We start from the raw sequence: 18,644 nt of genomic DNA, 5'->3' as shown, positions 1-18,644 counted from the left end.
TCTAAGCATCATCTACGAAGATGAGCCGGACGCTGAGAAAATGTCACTAGATTCGGGTTGCCATAGCGACCGAGGATGTTGGAAAGGGTCGTTACATCCCAATACAGTCATCTCTGGTGTGCGATGCGAAGATTACTCCTAACTCGTAAATAGCCCGACTGTTCTTCGCTGGCCCCACTACTTCTACTCATCTAATTTCGCTCGGCATTTTCTAACTCTTTATAGGTTTAAAAATATCCCCAGATAAAACTTTTAACGGCTTTTACTAACTTATAACCTTTGCCATTTTAAAATGCTTTCTTAAAACCCGAATAAAGGGCATCTCTCCGAAAAAAATATAATTATAAAAAAGGGGATGGAGGATGAGGAACGGGATGAAGAATGATAAATTTAATAAAGTCTCCGCTTCTAAACGAGAACATCATAAATCTTACGTCATTTTTCGGGTTGTCACTCTCTTATATTGTGTCTCTGTGGGCTTTTCTTCCATTGCAAAGCTACTGTGAAGGAATTAGCGTAAAGCTTTTGTTTGCGCATAAGATCGGAGCCATTTCATTAGGGACTAACTCGAATATATCGCCTGGCAAACCGCATAAATGTGTATAACTTATATATTTTTTATTCGTCGTAGCTTATCGTGCTTTAAATTACATCATTAATCATAGATACGTAGTAAATTAAGTGGAATTTTGGTATAAAATGAGAATCAAACCGTGGCAGAATGTGCAAATCCCGGGATGAAGCAAGAATTTACTTGTTAACCAAGTGAGACCGAACTTAATTCCAAATGATAATGAGAAGTGTTGACGTCTTTGGAAATTCTCGTAAGTGATGCGTGACCGGAAGAAGAATCAAATCCGACCGAAAGATCATCCATTTCTCCATAATTAGAGAATAAAATTTTGCTGGTTTTCCCCTCCTCCTTTTTTAATGACGAAAAGGAAGGAGGAGAACAATTGCATTTCTTCTCTCATTTTCGACCAATTCCTTTATAATTTTGGGAAGGAAGTGAAATTAATGAATAGGAGATAACACAATCGGAGGCTGATTTGTGGAACAGGACGTGTCTACTGGATGATACGCATTTCCGGACGGCTTTCGATCCGTCGTGTCGTTGTTGTTTCTAATAAGTTTCCAGAGTAATTATGCCTTTAATTAACGCTAAACTTAATCTAATTAACTTAAGTTTTTCTAATTAAAAAAATTTCCATCATACTAAATTGTTACAATGTTTGTCGTCATACGTGTTAATAGAGTAAGAACAAAATCCAAGCTCCGATGCTCTCCTCTGTAAGCCAAGTTACAATTTTTAAAAATTATTTTGTGGACACAAATGGGATTTTTGATATTTTATCACTAAAATTGAAAGATATAATTGAATTTATAGATAAAATTGAACTTTAAAAGCGTGAATGAAATAAAAATTTTATTAATAAATTCAAGGCCAACGGACACGACGTGGATCCTTCGTCCCTTTCTAGAAACCATTAAAAAATTGATTAAAATTCAATAAAAACACAGCTTTAGTCATAAAAAAATTAAATATATAAAATGAAATAGATATAATTCTTTTTTTATCCCATAAAATATTAAATTTTGAGGCCTCGACGTCGACCAAATGGCACTTCTGGCAATCCCTTAAATAAACCTGTCTACAACAACTGAAATATAAAACTATATAATTAGATTTAGTTATAATTGGAGCTACATTCAAGCAAAAACTCTACACAATTACAAGTATAGGATTTCTGTTGTAACTGAAATGTAACATTTATACGCTTTCTTTACTTCCTAATTAAACATTTTTCGTTTCTTACAGCCGAAATTCTTTGGAGTAACCGAGATTTATAAGAATATATCTCGTCGATAATGATAAAATATACTCCAAATCTATAATCTAAATATTATAAGAAGTCCATTCCAGGTAATAAATGATACTTCCGAATCGATTCTCTTCATATTTTATACAAATTTTGTGGAAGAAGAACCGAGTTTACCATTTAATTTGAGCGTTAACTTCCAAGTTTTTTTTAGTTTTTCCAGATTAAAGGTCAATTCATTAATATTTATTTCACAAATTGAATTTAGCTAAGGCGTAAAAATGCGAAATTTCGGCAATACGTGTTAGTTTTAATCTTCAGTAAAGGAGAAGAAGCAATTAGGAGGCGTAAATATCTTTCTTCAACGTTGCTACAACAGCTAATTATCATTTTCTTACTTCAGTTCTACATCAAAGAGAGACTTTCGGGTGTTACGAGGTGCATCTGGTGTTCATTATCGAGTCTCTGGACGAAAAAAAAAGAGGAGAAGGAGGAGGAGGAAGAAATAAAGATTTCGGATAGAATCGCGTGGCAGATGAGTTGTTTACATTAAGCGGTTCGTTTTCGTTTATTTTGAGAAATTATTAAAAGAAGAATTAATTTTTCTTAAAATGTAATATCTTATCTTCTTCGAAACTTTTTAAAATGGTGGTCAAATAAAGCACGAAAGAGGCTTTACCTCGTAGCATTACGTGAATAATATAAATTTAATTTAACTCTCGTTAATTTCTATTAAATTAAAATTAATAATAATTAAAAAATACACGTGTAGTAAAGTTTTGCGTGCGAAATTATAAAAGTTAAGTTTAAAACTTTTATATTTAGTTAACTCGTAAATTAAAAAAGTCTTTTGAGAATGTAAATTTATTTTTGAAAAAATTATAATAATAAATTTAGAAAATATTCTTTAAAATTTTAAGTTTTATCCACTTTTTTCCCCCTTGAATAAAATATTTCCTCTGGAGAAAAAAAAAAGTTGAACTCCTTTAAATATTTAATAATGGCAAAAATACACCGGAAGAAAATTTAAAGCAGTTTTTTCCTTTATGTTTTCTTTGCTCCGATATAAAATAATAGCGTTGTTTGTGATGGAGTAACGAATCCGACCGCATCCACCCCTCAAATTTATTGATGGATAAGAAGGATGCAGATAATTTCTTGTGCTGATCAGATGAAGTGATGTCGAGGAGTGTCGCGGCCATAATCAATCCTCTGCAGACAAAGCATTATCAGTTAACTCCTTAAGGATAGCTTACACGTCTTGTAGATTGATAAATCGGTTACCGATACGCGCTTGATACAACTTTTCGACTTAAAATCATTAAAGAAAACTTTAAACCTTTAAACGCCTCTCCATCTTTCTTCCCTTATTACTTGACCGGAAATGATTTCTACTCTTCACTCTTCTTGTGAAACTGTTACGGATGCGCCTACTCGTATATAAAATAACAAGCAATTACTTATTGTGACATGGTCGCAATGCCGGCCTACAATATTTAACCGTCTTTTAATTTTAAGTAATCGCGTGACTTCCGGTCCAGGCCGAAAGTTTGTATATAGTTAACCCCTAAGCTTTCCATATCCGGTGGATTATTGCCCCTGTAAATCGTACTTCTCCCGATAACAACCGAGTCGCGCTGGTCGTCTCTGTAAAATTTTGAATCGAAATCACGTGATTTCCGGTTTGAACCGGAAGTTTATGTGTAGTTAATCGTGGATTACACCCCCTGAGCTTTCCGTATCCGGTCTCGATTTTTATCTAACACCGTTCTGGAGATTAACAAAGGTAAAGGTTTGCAATTTGAAAATTGCTACCCAATTAAATAAACGTTGTTTCTATCAAGTTTAAATTTGGAGGGGGTCCATTCTCGGTTGTTAAACACAGTCTTAAACGTTAGAGGTTCGTATTTTCCCCCTAATTCCCTAATTCTCCCCCTAGATCTTATTTAAATCTATGAATTTTTATACCCTATTCGAATTTCTTCTCGGAATCGTGACGTATCCCGATGCAAATTTCAGACTTTTTCACTGGAATTACCGATTATTATAGTGACTAAAATGCGAAACAAGAAGTGGAAAAGGGACGAAACATATTTAAATATAATTACAATTCTTAGAAACGACTTTCATGAAATATTTATGCGTTTAATGCGGAGTAATTATAAAATGGACAGAGTGTATGTTATTAATCCATTGGCTCTGAATGGAGTCACGCCACACGCCCATGAATAAGATTAATTACATTTTAATAGATTTACTTTATCGTTTTTCTAGTTTCCACGCTCTCCATTTTTTTTCTTTATTATATATATATATATTTCTTCTTCTCTTCTCACGCGCCATCGCTAATCGAGATAGGAATCTGAATTTTCCCTTTATTCGTTCGTCCTCTGCGTTATTTTTTTAAGTCTAAATATTTTTTAACTATTATTAATCATCGCTGAACGATGGCAGACGGACGTAAAAATCCCTAAAAATTTAGAAAATTGCTTTATTTAACGATTTGTTCAATAAAAATGAGCGATAAACGGCCCATTTTCCAAATAACACGAATTTTTTATATTAAAAAATATTTACGGTAAACCTGTCAAAAGCGGAACCCGAATAAAACGGAAACCTGCCTAAGCAGAACAAAATACTGTATGTTCATTCCGGTTTACATAGGTTTTACTATACGGTAAAACCTGTTTAAAACGGGAAAAATTCTTCGAAACGGAGCGATTTTCGGTGTTTAAAAACACCTGTACAAAATGAAACCTTTTTAAGCCGGAAAAAATGTTCAGTACCACGTGAGTCCGGTTTACACAAGTTTTACTATACATAAAAATGTTTTTAATTAATTTTTTTTTAAAGAAGGGGAAATTAAAGTCGATAAATATACATGGGAAACAATTCTAGAAACACTCGACAGATGAAAGTTTAAGGATGAAAACAATGATTAATGATCGCATTTAGCGTTTGCTTTCCCCCATTCCGAATAGTGACTTTCAATTTTCGTGCGATTTTTTACTATGTTAAGTTGGAGAACAATTTTTAAGTTTCTTCCTTTTTATATTGTTTGGAAGTAGGAAGTCATTAATCTATAGCAGTCGGAATCTAACAAACAATGCCAAAAAAACAATTACTTCGATCGGAATTGATATCTAACCTTGTTTAACTCGCTGGCAATCAATGGAAAAGATCGAGTCTGACCAATCGATAGATAAAGAAATAGTTAGAAAGGGAAGAACTCCCTATCTTGTTACTTCCAACAAACCATTAAGAAAGTCGCGATTATAGAATAGCAATTCTGATCAAAACAATCGTTTTTCTACTTGTATCAATGGTAAACTTCATGGAATGGAAACCTCGTGACCTCTTTCCCCCTTTTCTTACCGAAGATCCTGTTTATAAATCGTCTCTTCCCCTCTCTCTCTCGTACTTCTTGATGCTGCGGTGCTTTCTCTCCCCATAATTGTCCCCAGATGGAGTCGATCTCGCCAATAACATTTTAAATTTTATAAAGAAAAATTTATTTTTCTCGTAAAAATATCCTGCTACACCCCAGAATTCGATAAAGCAATAATTTTGCAATTATATTTTCTACGGACTTACGCCATATTAAAACAGAAAATCCGGCGATTTAGACGAGATTACGTGGTTATAAATTATCTAGAAACGAAACATCTTACCATACGTTTTAGTAGAGGGATGCTGCGGAGAGATGCTGCAGCATCACTTGTAGAGAAGAAGGAGCTTATAGATTGTTTCTGGGTTATAAACTATATGAGGAGAGTTATTTTATAATTGGATGAGAGTGTACGAGGATAAATATAATTGTTGGAGTCGTAAAAATCTGCGGTAGCAATCGAAATAATGGAGAAAGACGGTTGAAGACGGAGAAAACTTTCCTCTCGGGAAGGTCGTCTTATTGTGTTTTTTACTGGTTCGGTTAAATAAAATCGAATAAATTTATTGAAGGTGAGGAGAAGAAGAAGAAAAAAAAACGTTTGTCTGCACTCTTCTCTCCTCTGTTTTCCTTGGTTTTGGCTGTGTAATCCTCGCTTTTCTTTTCGTGTGCTTCGATTTTTTGCACCGTATAACATTAGTTTTTCTCTTAACTTTGATTCTTTTTGCTGGCGTGTTTGTACGTCTGCACATTTATCTCTCACTACGTAGCCATTATTTTTCAATTTTTTTTTTACTTCCTCTCTCTATACATCATCATTCATTTCATAATTTCTAGCATCCATCCACTGCTCCTTCTTATCACTTTGTATATTCCTATCTATCTGCTTAAATCAGTGACATTTTATCTTCCAGAAATTTATTAAAAAAAACTACGGAAACAAACATATTATAATTATAAAAATTAATTTTTAACTAAATTTAACTACTTTAAATTTGAAAAATCTTTCGCGAGATTCGGCTAAGAATTTAATTTTAGAAAAAAAAAAAAGATACAAATTTTAATCGTCCAAAGATCAAAGAATCGATTTTAAAAGGAGATTGATTACTCTAAATAAATTTATTCGAGATTAATATTTTAAAATTAGATTAAAGAGTTTAGTAAGAATTTATCCAAGGAAGAGAAGTAATATCTAATTAATTATTGGAGAAGATCCGTAATTTTCCTTCAAATCATCTATCAAAACACCTTTCACATTAATGATAATTTTCTCATTGTTACGATTAAGGTCGACGTCCAAATTATCCAGATTAATCTCGGTGGATGATAATGACTAAAATCTATTTATGTAACGGGTATTATAGCTTTTCCGCCCGTTAAATTTCGTAATTTATCAGAAATTATTTTTATTATTAATTTATCATTAACTCTAGATTTATTATTTTTTTAATTGCCCGAGTATATAGAAAGGTTACAAGTAAAAAGAATCTACGGATTTATATGGGGTCAACGAATTCTATACGAAGAATAAGAGCCATTAGAGGATGTAGCATCGAACGAAAGATAAATCGAAGGAGTGTTTGTATGGAATCCTACAAAATAATCACTAGAGATACAAGCTTCGATATTCCTTAATTGCCTTAATCTTTCAATCGTTTACAATTTAACAAAGACAGAGACAAGATATTTAACAAATCAATCGAACGATCATCGTGTTTAAATCTCCTATCTGTTTTATTTGATTAAATACCCCAATAGAAATCCTCCTAATATTAATTGTATAGAGAATTAAATGAGGAAAATGATAAAAAAAAAACATTTTTCAATATACGGAATGGATATTAAAGATGTTATCTGGATAGAGAACAGAATTCATATTCCGTAATATAGAAGTGCTCCGGGGAATTTTTCAATTCCACAATATCTCCTTAACCCAGTTTCTAAGCATCATCTACGAAGATGAGCCGGACGCTGAGAAAATGTCACTAGATTCGGGTNATTATTTATTTTTTTTTTGTTCTCTTATAGACTAGAATTTACACCAATATAAAGAGGTATCTGTATTCTCTCTCTCGTGTCCCATAGACAATAAAAGTGAACTGGTTCAATTGATTTTTTTTATATATATATTTGGGCAAGTTTTGCAGAAAGTTCGCGTTGGAAAATGCTATATAAAGTAAATATTTTATTAAAATAAAATATTCAAAATTATATAAAATGCAGAAAAATGCATCACGCGCAGAACGAGCATTCGAAATGGTTCCTCTTCTTTTTTTGTGTGTGTGTGTGATAAAGAATTGAATCATTTTATTCCTTTTCTTTTATGGTGACGTTATTACGCTTCTCTCGTCGTCATGGTAACGTATTCGATGGTTCGGAAGTGAGGAAAAGCTCTCTTCTCTGCTCTAAATCTTGTTCGAGTTGGAAAATTTAACAGTTGCAAATTGCTGGGTTTTTTCCGCCAAATATTGCTGGCAAAATCGTCTCGTTTCTGAAGTAACCGGAAAAACTATCAGAGACGACGAAATTTAATCATTTATATATTAAAAAGGAGTAATAAGAAGAAAATTCGATAAGATTGAATTTTGTAAACACGGCAGATACGTGTATGTTGAGCTATTGTCTTGTTTTTCGTTATGTTTTTTTGATCCTGTGGGAAATCATCTCGACTTTACCTGCGGTTTTTTGGATTTAAGATAGACAACTACCGAGTTAATAATACCGAGATTGCATTGCCAAACATATAAAGATGATATTAAATTCGGAACATTGTTGACTCAAGCTGATGAAATAAATACGGAACCTACTCGAAGGAAAACTTCTTAAATTATCACCATCTTAGACATTTATAAGTAAGAAAAGATCCCGTTTAACAAGTAATTAAATCGAATTTGCACATTTAAATGTAATTAATTCATTAATTAACATATTAATTAATATTTAAAAGTGCATAAAGATGTAAAAACTAATTTACAATAATATTCTTACTTATTTATTTATTTATTAAAAAGAAAAATTTACATTTAACCGATATTTTAATACATTTTACAGGCGCAACGCCTGTAAAAGTGTTTTTCTTATACGACAAGCGAGTGGTCGAACGTTACGGATAGATTTACAAATGGGAAAATTATCTGCTCAAGTTAACAAAAGTTGTTTTTCTTTAAAATTTAACTTAATAAACTAAACTAGTGGAAAATGAGGAGAAATTTTTAAGTAGATATCCGGGGAGGGAGCAGTTCCGAAAGTTTTGATGACAGGAAAGAAAAGATGCAAGAGAAGTTGGATAGAAAGCCAAGTTGTAAAAACAGAATATTATCTAAACTGGATGTGAGTTTTGTCGCTTGAAGTGGCGGAATGGAACGACAAGCGACTGACACCGAGTGGAGAACAAACAACTCAATGAGACTGAGTGAAGCTCGCCGTGTCATTCTGTCTGTCCATACACATTCACTATCTTGACACATTACTCGTCCATTTCTCTTCTTTGTCTTTCTTTTGACATCGTACGTCTCCTGATGTCCGGTAAACGACCTTCGTCCAACCTCTTCTCCTCCCTCCCATCACTTTTATTGGTTTGAAAGTCGAAATTTCCTTCCTTCCACAGTAATAAAACCGTAGGGGGAGAGGGAGGAAAAGCATTCTCCATAAAAAATATATATATAAATTATTGATTTTAAACTATAATTAAACTAAATTAGTTGTCATTTCTATTGTAATTTTATTCTGTATCTTTGATTTTTAGTTGATAATTGTGATTTTTGTTGGGTTTTTCTTGTTAAATTGGAAGAATTTACCACCCTTCCTAATGGACTTTACTGTAATTCAGAATAGAGAATAGAAATTTTATTTTGTAGCAGATAACTGTAACGACCTTTAAATCCTTGTAATAATAATAATAATCGATGCGATCGAATATACTATATCTAATGGATGCTGGAGATGGAAGAGAGATGTTTTTTTATCAATCTTGCTAAACTAAATTTCCGTATTTTCGATCTAATTAGTTTATCAAAGCTTTAAAACGTAAAAACAAATATCTCCTTTTCGTTTAGATGAAAGTTTCAAAAATGCTTTTCAGAAAATTATTTTATTAAATCACTATCAAGCTTTTAAACAAATAAATAGATTTTATGTTAGATATAATAAGTGCGCATTAGCGAATTTATTTTTTCTTATCCTAATTAATTTCTATAGATAAAAAGTGCCGCAACTGAAAGGAAGAAGAAGAGGAGGAGAAGAATAAGAAACAGTTTTAATAAATGAAAATGTACAAGTTTCCAGTGTGTAGAAAAGATCGTAAAAAGCAATAAAGCTTCTAATGGAGAAAAATACAAAATGACAATAAAGAATTTAAAGCGATAAAAAGATTTGTTTCCAAATTCCTTATCGCTTTCGATTCGCCCTGTTTTTTTCCATTCATTTTAACTATCTTAAAACATCCAAATGGAAATTAGCATAAGAAAATGTCCTTGGCTTATTGAATTCCTGCTCTTATCAACTGATTTCTATTCACAGGGAGAAATATTTCGCATTTAATCCAACTATTTTCCATACAATAAGATCGATATAAAACGGAGAAACGAAGCGAGGAAACGTGTTTAAATCGGAAACAACGTAAACTGTTTCAACCCGTTCTTAATCCAATCAAACGTAATTAATTTAAAATAGAAAGTGAAGGAGGAAGGAGCGAGAAGTTTTGGGATATTTCCGCCATCCGAAACTAATTTTCTCCATCTATTTTTGCTTGGATAGCTTAATGGTTGTCTAAGCAAAATCTAATTCGTAAGGCAGAAGAGAATGGCGATAAAAAGACATCTCGCTCTATTACCTTTCCAGATAACAATAAAATTGGATTCGATGCCATCCATTCTCTTACTCTATTTATATCTTCCCAATACAAATATATTTATTTGCAGATACAAAACTATATTATCGTCCTCATCATCATCATCACTCGTCAAAATTCCTGTAGAGACACGCCATTTCTCCTAATTTCCGATGCTCTCCCGCAGCCTTCGGTTTATAGGATAGGTAAAGATATACGTTCAATTCTTTTCTCTTTCACACGCTGGAGAATTGATTTAAATATTCTCCATTTTTTCCAAGCGTGTGGTCGGGTTAATTATGCGTGAGACGAGTAATCATCACTTATACTTTGCATGTTATCGACGACAGTTCGAATGAATAAAAATAGCGTCCGCATCCGCATCCTCCTTCGTGTAGATAATGATAAAGGATCCTCATCTCTCCTGCATCTCTCCGCATCTAACTTATCGTTCCCATTATGATAAGTTAGATAAAAAACGCGAATTCTTACAATTTCGTAAGAAAAATCAATTAAATTTAATATTCGTCCTTAATTATTTCTATCTCCATATTCAATTATGTGTAATTTTATCGTAGCATTCGGTTTATGATAAGGAGAGATAATTAGGAATGTGTACGGATATACAACCAAACAGATCGTCTTTATAATATATTGCACAATTAGTAGATTACGAAGTACCTCTTAATGTACAGTATATATATATAGAATTATCATATAATTTCTCAACTTGTAGCATTGCACATTTAATCTCTATCTCTATAGACGAGATTCCTAAACTAAACAGTAGAATTGGACGTATGTATATGCATATTTTGACAGAATTTAGAGATTGGTTACTATTTGTATTAATAAGACCGAATAAAATTTCTTAATTTAACTTCCAGTTCACTTTTTTTTTCAGTTATATATTTAAAATTGATTTAAATCGGGTTCTGTAGTGCGACTCGATTTTTTTTATCAGGCATCTTAGCCTATAGTTACTTTATGGAAACATATTTTTTCATGTAAGGATGTAAGGATGGGGATGGATTCTCTCTCACTATATATGTGGAGAGAGATGCGGATCATCTGTCAATATCTACATGTAGAGGGATGCGAATCCTCTATCAGTATCTACATGAATCGTCTATATTAAGAGATGTTTAACCTATCGATAAAGTAGTGTAATATGTATGCAAGCGTCAGAATATAATTGCTGGTGTTTTTAACGTGTCGACTGTGCCAACTTTATACACTCGTACTGTACAAGTACGCGTATTTGTATCTTGTTTAACATTATCTTCTATTTATTTTCATGTCTTATATGTATTTACTTCTTTCTAAGCTAGTTTAATAGACCCTTTGTACCAAAAATCAATGAATTATTAGCTAAATAACGTTCCAAAATTGAAGTATAAAGAGTGAATATAAGATAAAATGACGAATTATATTTAAGAACACGTTAAATATATATTTTTTCTAAGCATTTTTCTTTATAAATTTCTTCTAAAACACAAAGAAATTTATAATCACGATAATTATACAGAGAAATTTCAAATCGGTACAGCATTTTAATGCATTTTTCATGAATATTTCAGCCGTAGAAAGCGAAAAGTCAATCTCGTCAATAACTAAACATACAAAAAAAAATCGGGAGTAGGAACCTTCAAAAATATAGTTCTTGGCGCATTGAATTTCAAATGTATTTCTGTAAGCAAACATCAAAATCTCGACCTGTTTATGCTCGTCAGCACATTTGGGCCATGTTTTTCTTCGACTTCAAATATCAAATTTTATAACCCACCAATGTTAAGTGCACGAGTAACGTATCGGCGGAGGTTTTACATAATTTTAAAAGAATTTATATAAATTCTCGTCTTGTAATTTATACGAGGAGAACGTTGATAGGTTATATTTTTATTTGGGTATCGGATAACACGGATTTATACGGCGGAAAATAAATGATAGAGAAGTAAATGTCTCTGGATCCATCCGTCTTCTTAACGAGAAGTAAAACGTTTTGTTTTCGATTGTTACGTTTACAACGTCTCGTATTTAACCTCTACCCGAAAGGGCATCGACACTAGCGACTTTTTTCCCCCTTGTGATGTACTAAATAATATTTAAAATACACGTTCGAGTGCTTAGACAGGTGTTGGAGTCAAATTTCTAGATATTAAACAGGTTTAATCTTCGCTCTTTAAATGTATATTTTAATGCAAAATTTCTCAAAAATCCTCTCGTTTGGACAGTCTTCATTTCAAATATATTTAGAAATAACGTATTTTAGGGCGAGGATTATATTAAATCTCTGCAGGATTACAAGAATGTGCGTTAAAGAAGCTCAAGATGTTTTCGATTTTTAGACACTTAAATCTCGTTTCCACCTTTCTGAAGTGTTTAGAAATTTTGACAAATTCCTGGAAATTCTCTAGAAACGTCCGAGTTTGTCTACTTTCGTAAAAACACAACTTTCTCCAGTCTTTTTTCTATTAATTTAACTGGAAACCGGCTCGATTTTAGCCAATTGCCACTCCATAAGAAGTGGGAAGAGGATGAGAATTTGTGATAAAACACAGAAAAGAAAGTGGTAGAAAGCGAATGTCAGGTTGATATTTCCTAAGGAAATCGTCAGCTGTTGGCTTCTTTCCAGTCTCTTAAGATGGAAAGTCGGTGGTAGTGTTTTACTTGTTAGTTAATTTAACTCTTTAGCTACTAACACATCGTGACACTGTGCGTTACACCATGCGTAAAGATACAGCGGACCAAGGATGCTTACAGACACTAATCATGTCGGATATTCTCATCCTTTTGACCTCGTCCCTCGCTTTCTCCCATACAATAACGAATCGTTTCTCCTTTACAAACGGACTTTTCCAAGAAGATAATCCTCCGAGACTTGCTTTAACATCGACTTAAATGCTCTTTAATTATTTCTTTTTGGATTATTTACTCATTTTTGGCTTTACAAATGTTTAATTCTATAAAAAACGCTCATAGCGGGTGCTTAGTGTATTAAACTTTAATTAAATACGTAGAGTCTTGCTCGTTCCTTATATATACAGTATATAATTTTTTTCCTTTTATGGAGCAAGATTTTGCCAACGGATCACGTGGAATTCTATATTTGGAAAGTATCGATTTTGAAGTGAATCCTTGCTTTTTTTTGATTCGAAGTTTTAAGTTTCGTCGATGATCATGTTTCTCCTGGATGTCTCTCCATCATCTCCATCCTCTCATTTCTTAACCCAAGAACATTCATAGACGATAACTGAAATTTTATAAAAATTATATAATTAAAATTATCTGTTCTTAGATCGTCATTTAATTAAATAAGGAAAATGCGAAATTTTAATTAATTTCTTCTGAATAACTCGAATGAAATTTAAGCTAAGAATAATCTCGATTTCTTTTAAAGAATGGCGATGAAATTCGTCGGGAGAAAGTTGGAAATTGTTTTTTTTATTTTTCTATTTTAATTTATAAAATCTGGAAATGTTTCAAGAATGCAACAGCTTCTTTCTGCTCTAGTTCTTTAGATAAGAAAGTGGAAAAGATCTCTTCAATTCTTGCTCTAGGCCTCTGGATCTCTGTATAATACTCTTTTTTATTCCTGGAAGAATCTAGCGTTAAATTCTTGAAGCGTTTGTGAATTCGATTGACCCCACAATCAATCTTTTATTCTTTCCATGCTGTGGGTAATCAATAACTGCATCGTGTCCAAACGTCTTCATTCGCATCTAACTTATGCGACTACATAAATTATAGCTAATATAGAATTAAACTTTCGAGTAATTGCATTAATGCTAAATTAGAAAGGTAAAGAATGTCTGGAATGTTTCTATCACAATTTTTTTTAAACTATTAACCTTATAAACCCATCAGATTATCCTAAATATTAGTCATTTCTTACATTAAGATGCCTAACGTACTGGTTAAAGCCAACATTTATCTGAAATTTAGGTTTTTACGTATTTTTACTGTTTAAAACTATTTAAATTTTATATTTTTAACTAATTTTTTATCTTCAGAGTCGTAAAAAAATCATTATTTCTAGTTAGATCTATTATTAGTTCTCTATAAGTGAAGCGCAAGAGCAGAGAGGATTATAAGAGGCAGAGTGATAAATCTACCGTTTAAAAAGTGAATATTCGAAATTATTGCCACTATTTAAACTTTGTTTAACGTTATGGAGGCTTAAACTTAACGAGTATTTCTTAAATTTTCGTAAAAATACAACTAAAAATATTCGGTTGCCACACTGTATACTTTAGAAGTGGAGTTAGTAGCATTATATCTTCGTAATTATCGTGCTTATTTAAGCATAACCAGGCGAATTATCGTTACGAAGATGATAATGCTTCCATTATAAACATCACAATAGAATATATCGGAGAGAATTCTCGATTTTGATCGATTATAAAACATTTTCAGTTCAACTAGCGAAGGGAAAGATGCATTGTTCTCCAATATTTCTCTTTAATGACGGTGTCAACACGGCCGACAAGCTAAATTAATTAATTTTATTTAATAAGGTAATTCTTCTTTATTGCGATTAATTGTCACCTTCCACCTTACTGTTTATAATTTAATATTACGACACTCACTTAGCGATGACAATTACGACTTCCCCCTTCTAAATAGCTTTAAACTGGCATTAATTATGTTTGAACTCTTGTATAGTTGTACGTCTTATTCTTACTTTTCTAACATTATTAGCATTTGTTCTCCCTCATGAAGCTCTCTCTCTTTCTTTCTCTGTTTATCAATTTATTCAACATCTGTCACATGATATTTTTAACCTTTCATTTAAAAAGAAGAAGAGGAAGAAGAAGAAATTGAGATTTTAACACGTGAGAAAGAGTTTTACTTATATTTTTCTCATTTTAATCTTCTTTTTTTCCACTCCGTACGCTCTGCTTATTCTTTATTCTTATCAAGAGAATATTCTGAGAATAAAGGATAATATTTTCTGCTCGGTTGAGCTCTTTGATATGTTTGAAGAGACCTTTTAACTATCGAAAGTTGCATTTATATTTTCATTTTTGTTTGTTTTTTTTACAGATAAATATTTAAAAATTATTTTACTATCGGGATACTGGATAATTCGACATTCTCCGAGGTTAATTTTATGTAGAAACGAGCAGAATTTACCAGAAAATAGAGTTTTTCTTTCCATTAGACACACACGATTATCGTTATGATGAACATTAAGATATTTTCGTGACGTTTAATGGGGATAGAAAAATCTTTACTGATAATTTCCCTTGTATGGAAACCTCGGAATATTTTAGATAATGCGAAATTTATGGTTTTTATTATATATTTAAATAAATATGTAAGAAAATTTGGATAATTTTTTGCTTCGATTATTATACCTGAATATGGCAGATTTTCCATCATTATATAAGGGAAAAAGTATAATCCTTATGTGAAAAAAATAAAATAAAATTTAATTCTAAAACTCAGAAAAAAATTAAATAAATTCGACAGTAGCTAATTATAATGCTAATTAACAGAAAAAAAATGATGCAGATTTTGCATATTTTCCTTACTAAAGTGTCTTTCGTGCTTTTATAATTTCATTAATGGAGAGGAGGGGAAGAAAGAAGAGGGAGAAAGTGAATTTTTTTTCTTTTTGGATAGCGAAACGTTCTCCTAAATCACTTCTAGGAAGAACTATTAAGGAAAAGCAATGTGTATTTTCTTAAATTTCTCGGATGAATTCATTCTCTTATTGAAAATAGCATCGTTAGTCAAGGAATTGTATTTGGGATCGAACCGTGCAGTTAGTGACGTCCGATTTTAACTGGTTCACTTCATCAAAGCTGAAGATGTCTCCCCTCTTCTGAAAGATAAGGAAGAAAGCGAGGGAAATAAATAAAATTCTGATGGGAGATTCTAAGCTCTAGTCTTATTCTATGCTTAAATTAATCGCAACTAATCTCAAGCGAACGATAATGTAGCTCTGAACAATGTTTGCTTAGTCGTTTCCACATAAATGACGTCACTGGAAGCCATAGTTTTAATGAATGTTTTTTCTTTTTTTAGTGTTTTAATGTGATTTTTTTTTATTTAAATGGAGTAGAAATTTCGTGCGAGTGTAATTAAACTGGAATTTATAAATATAAATGCCGAAATGATTCGTTTATTTAGCTTAAACTTTATAAATCGATAAGGTCGAAGAATTTCTCGACAATCCTTTGACACAACGGCAATTTAAATCGGAATAATTCAAAAATTACGGCTTCTACTAGACAAAATCAACAGGAATTTAACATCTGCTCACGTAAACAACCGAAACAACCGCAAATAAAACGAAATTATTTACAATTTGAAATATTACATTTGTTTTTTTAATACAAGAAAATTAATGGAAGAAAAAAATTTTATAGATGATAAAAATGTCGTAAATTTTAGTAAAATTAACGATTTAAAAAAGTCTTTCGAAGTTTGAACATAAAACAAATTCGTAATCCTAAAATTTAAAATTTAATTTTCGTCGTGACGTCATATATGAGGAAAAATTGTTTGGAACTTTTGTACTTTCCCTGTTAAAATACCGCAAATTAAGAAGCGCTAATGAGTTGTCAACAAGATTTAAAAGGAAGAAAAAAGAAAAAAAGGTTCAAATTTAAGATTAGATAAATTTGGTGTCATATTAAAGTACATTATGATCGTCAGGTTGGGTGATTTCACGGCTCATTTCCTTTTTGCGAGATTGAAACACGCTTTTCGTTTAAATATGTCATTAACACGCTCTTCTCTTACCTTCTCCCATCAATTTTATAAAATAAAACATCGATAATTTATCGATTGCGCGGACTACGTGCACAAAAATGCGATTTTTTTTTCAAATTTTCGACGAGAAACAACCGGAAAAATCTGTTATAGATCAAAAACTAACCTAGAGTTTTCACTAAAATATCCATTTTTTTTAACATACCCACTCTCCGGAGCGTAAATAAAATTAATACTACAGCAATGATATAAAATAATTGAATTTCTTTCCATTTTTTCGTGCGGAACGGATGAGATTTAACTAAGAGGACGGACATTTAAAATCAAATTTACAAGTAAATTTACTCGAAAATTTTAAACTAATCTATCCGACAATCAAGTGTAGTAGTAGAGGTTGAAGATACATTAGAGAAATCTCTTCTAAAGTAATTATGAAAGTGGCAAAACTCGTAAATTCCGTGGCTCAAGATGGCGCGAGGCCTTTACGACTGGCTTCGACGACAGATTGATTTAAAGTATATTTTATAGTAAGGGGACATTGTTCTTTTATAGAAAACACGCGGCCGAATCTATCAATCTCTTCTTCTATCAGAAAAATACAGGAGTTATTATTTATTTGACAGTTTAATATGGCAGGGAAGGCGAAGATAAATGTTGATTTGTGGCGCGCTTCGTCGTCCTTTCGAGTTAACGTTTTTACCCTAATTTTCAAATGAGATAATACAATTGTGGCAGCGTTGGTGTCGGTAAAATGAAAGCGTTTATCACGTTGAAGAAATTAACAGGGATGACAGATGTGGAGGAAATTTAGCAGAACCGCCAAGTAGACACGTATTAAAAGGATCTCTCTTAACAGCTTGGAATGAGGCCAATAATCCCGAATAGCATCCTTATCTTGGCAATCTTTGCCTCATTTTTACAATAATTACACGTCCGAAGCTAATTTTCACAACCTTCTGCTATATTTTTTCGGTTAATTTAGAAGATATACGGAAAAATCCACCTAAAAATGACTCTCCTCCTCTTCATCTTCCTCCTCCAGCACACAAAGAGGAGGAGAGATGGGTTTGATTTCTTTCAGTTTTTTTAAAATTAAGTTTAAAAAATATATATTAAATTATTACGAGATGTAATTAAGAGATTAAATTTCCTCCTTTTTTACGGAATGGATCGATTAAGACACATTACTCTGGTATATTTATTTCGATTTTTAAATTGAATTTTCCTTACGCGTGTTAATGCATTAGAGTAATAAAAGTTAGCATCTCTTGCGAGGAACTCTACACCCGAAGGACAGTGGACGGCGTGTCGATGAAATACTAAGCGCGATAGAACCTTAATCTGATTGCCATTCTTATGGCCACACAACGCTGTAATCATTTTTGGCGCATTTATTCGCTGCACGTTTCCTCTCAGATCTCTCCTCTAATCCCTCAACTCTTTAACTCTTACGCTCTTACCATGACTCCTACAATTTTCTTATCAATTCTAAGAATGTGTTTACTAGTATTTTTTCACGTTTTTACTTATAAAGTCTGATCTTTCGAACAATGCAACTGTGTAGGGCTGCAATTTAGAGCAATGTAGCAATGTAGGGCTGCAATTTGGGGTAATGTAGTAGTTTAGGGCTTCAATTTGGAACAGTGTAGAGCCTCAATTTGAGAGCAATGTAGCAATATTTGGGAGTTTTTAGCAAAACGCCCAGAAATGGCAGCTTCACATTGTTTTCTCAAACTTTCTCTTCCATCTTTAACGTTGTAAATTTGTATTTTTATTACTCAAATTTATTAAAATTGTAAAAATTAATATTTATTTTTCCATATTTATAACAAATAATGATCTAAGAAACTAAATCAGATGTTTTTATGTGGGTTTCTGTCGTTAG

This window comes from Centruroides sculpturatus, unplaced genomic scaffold, assembly GCF_000671375.1.
Source record: "Centruroides sculpturatus isolate CEXI.00-Female unplaced genomic scaffold, Cexi_2.0 scaffold228, whole genome shotgun sequence".
Classification (NCBI taxonomy): domain Eukaryota; kingdom Metazoa; phylum Arthropoda; class Arachnida; order Scorpiones; family Buthidae; genus Centruroides; species Centruroides sculpturatus.
Note: the sequence above shows the minus strand (reverse complement) of the source record.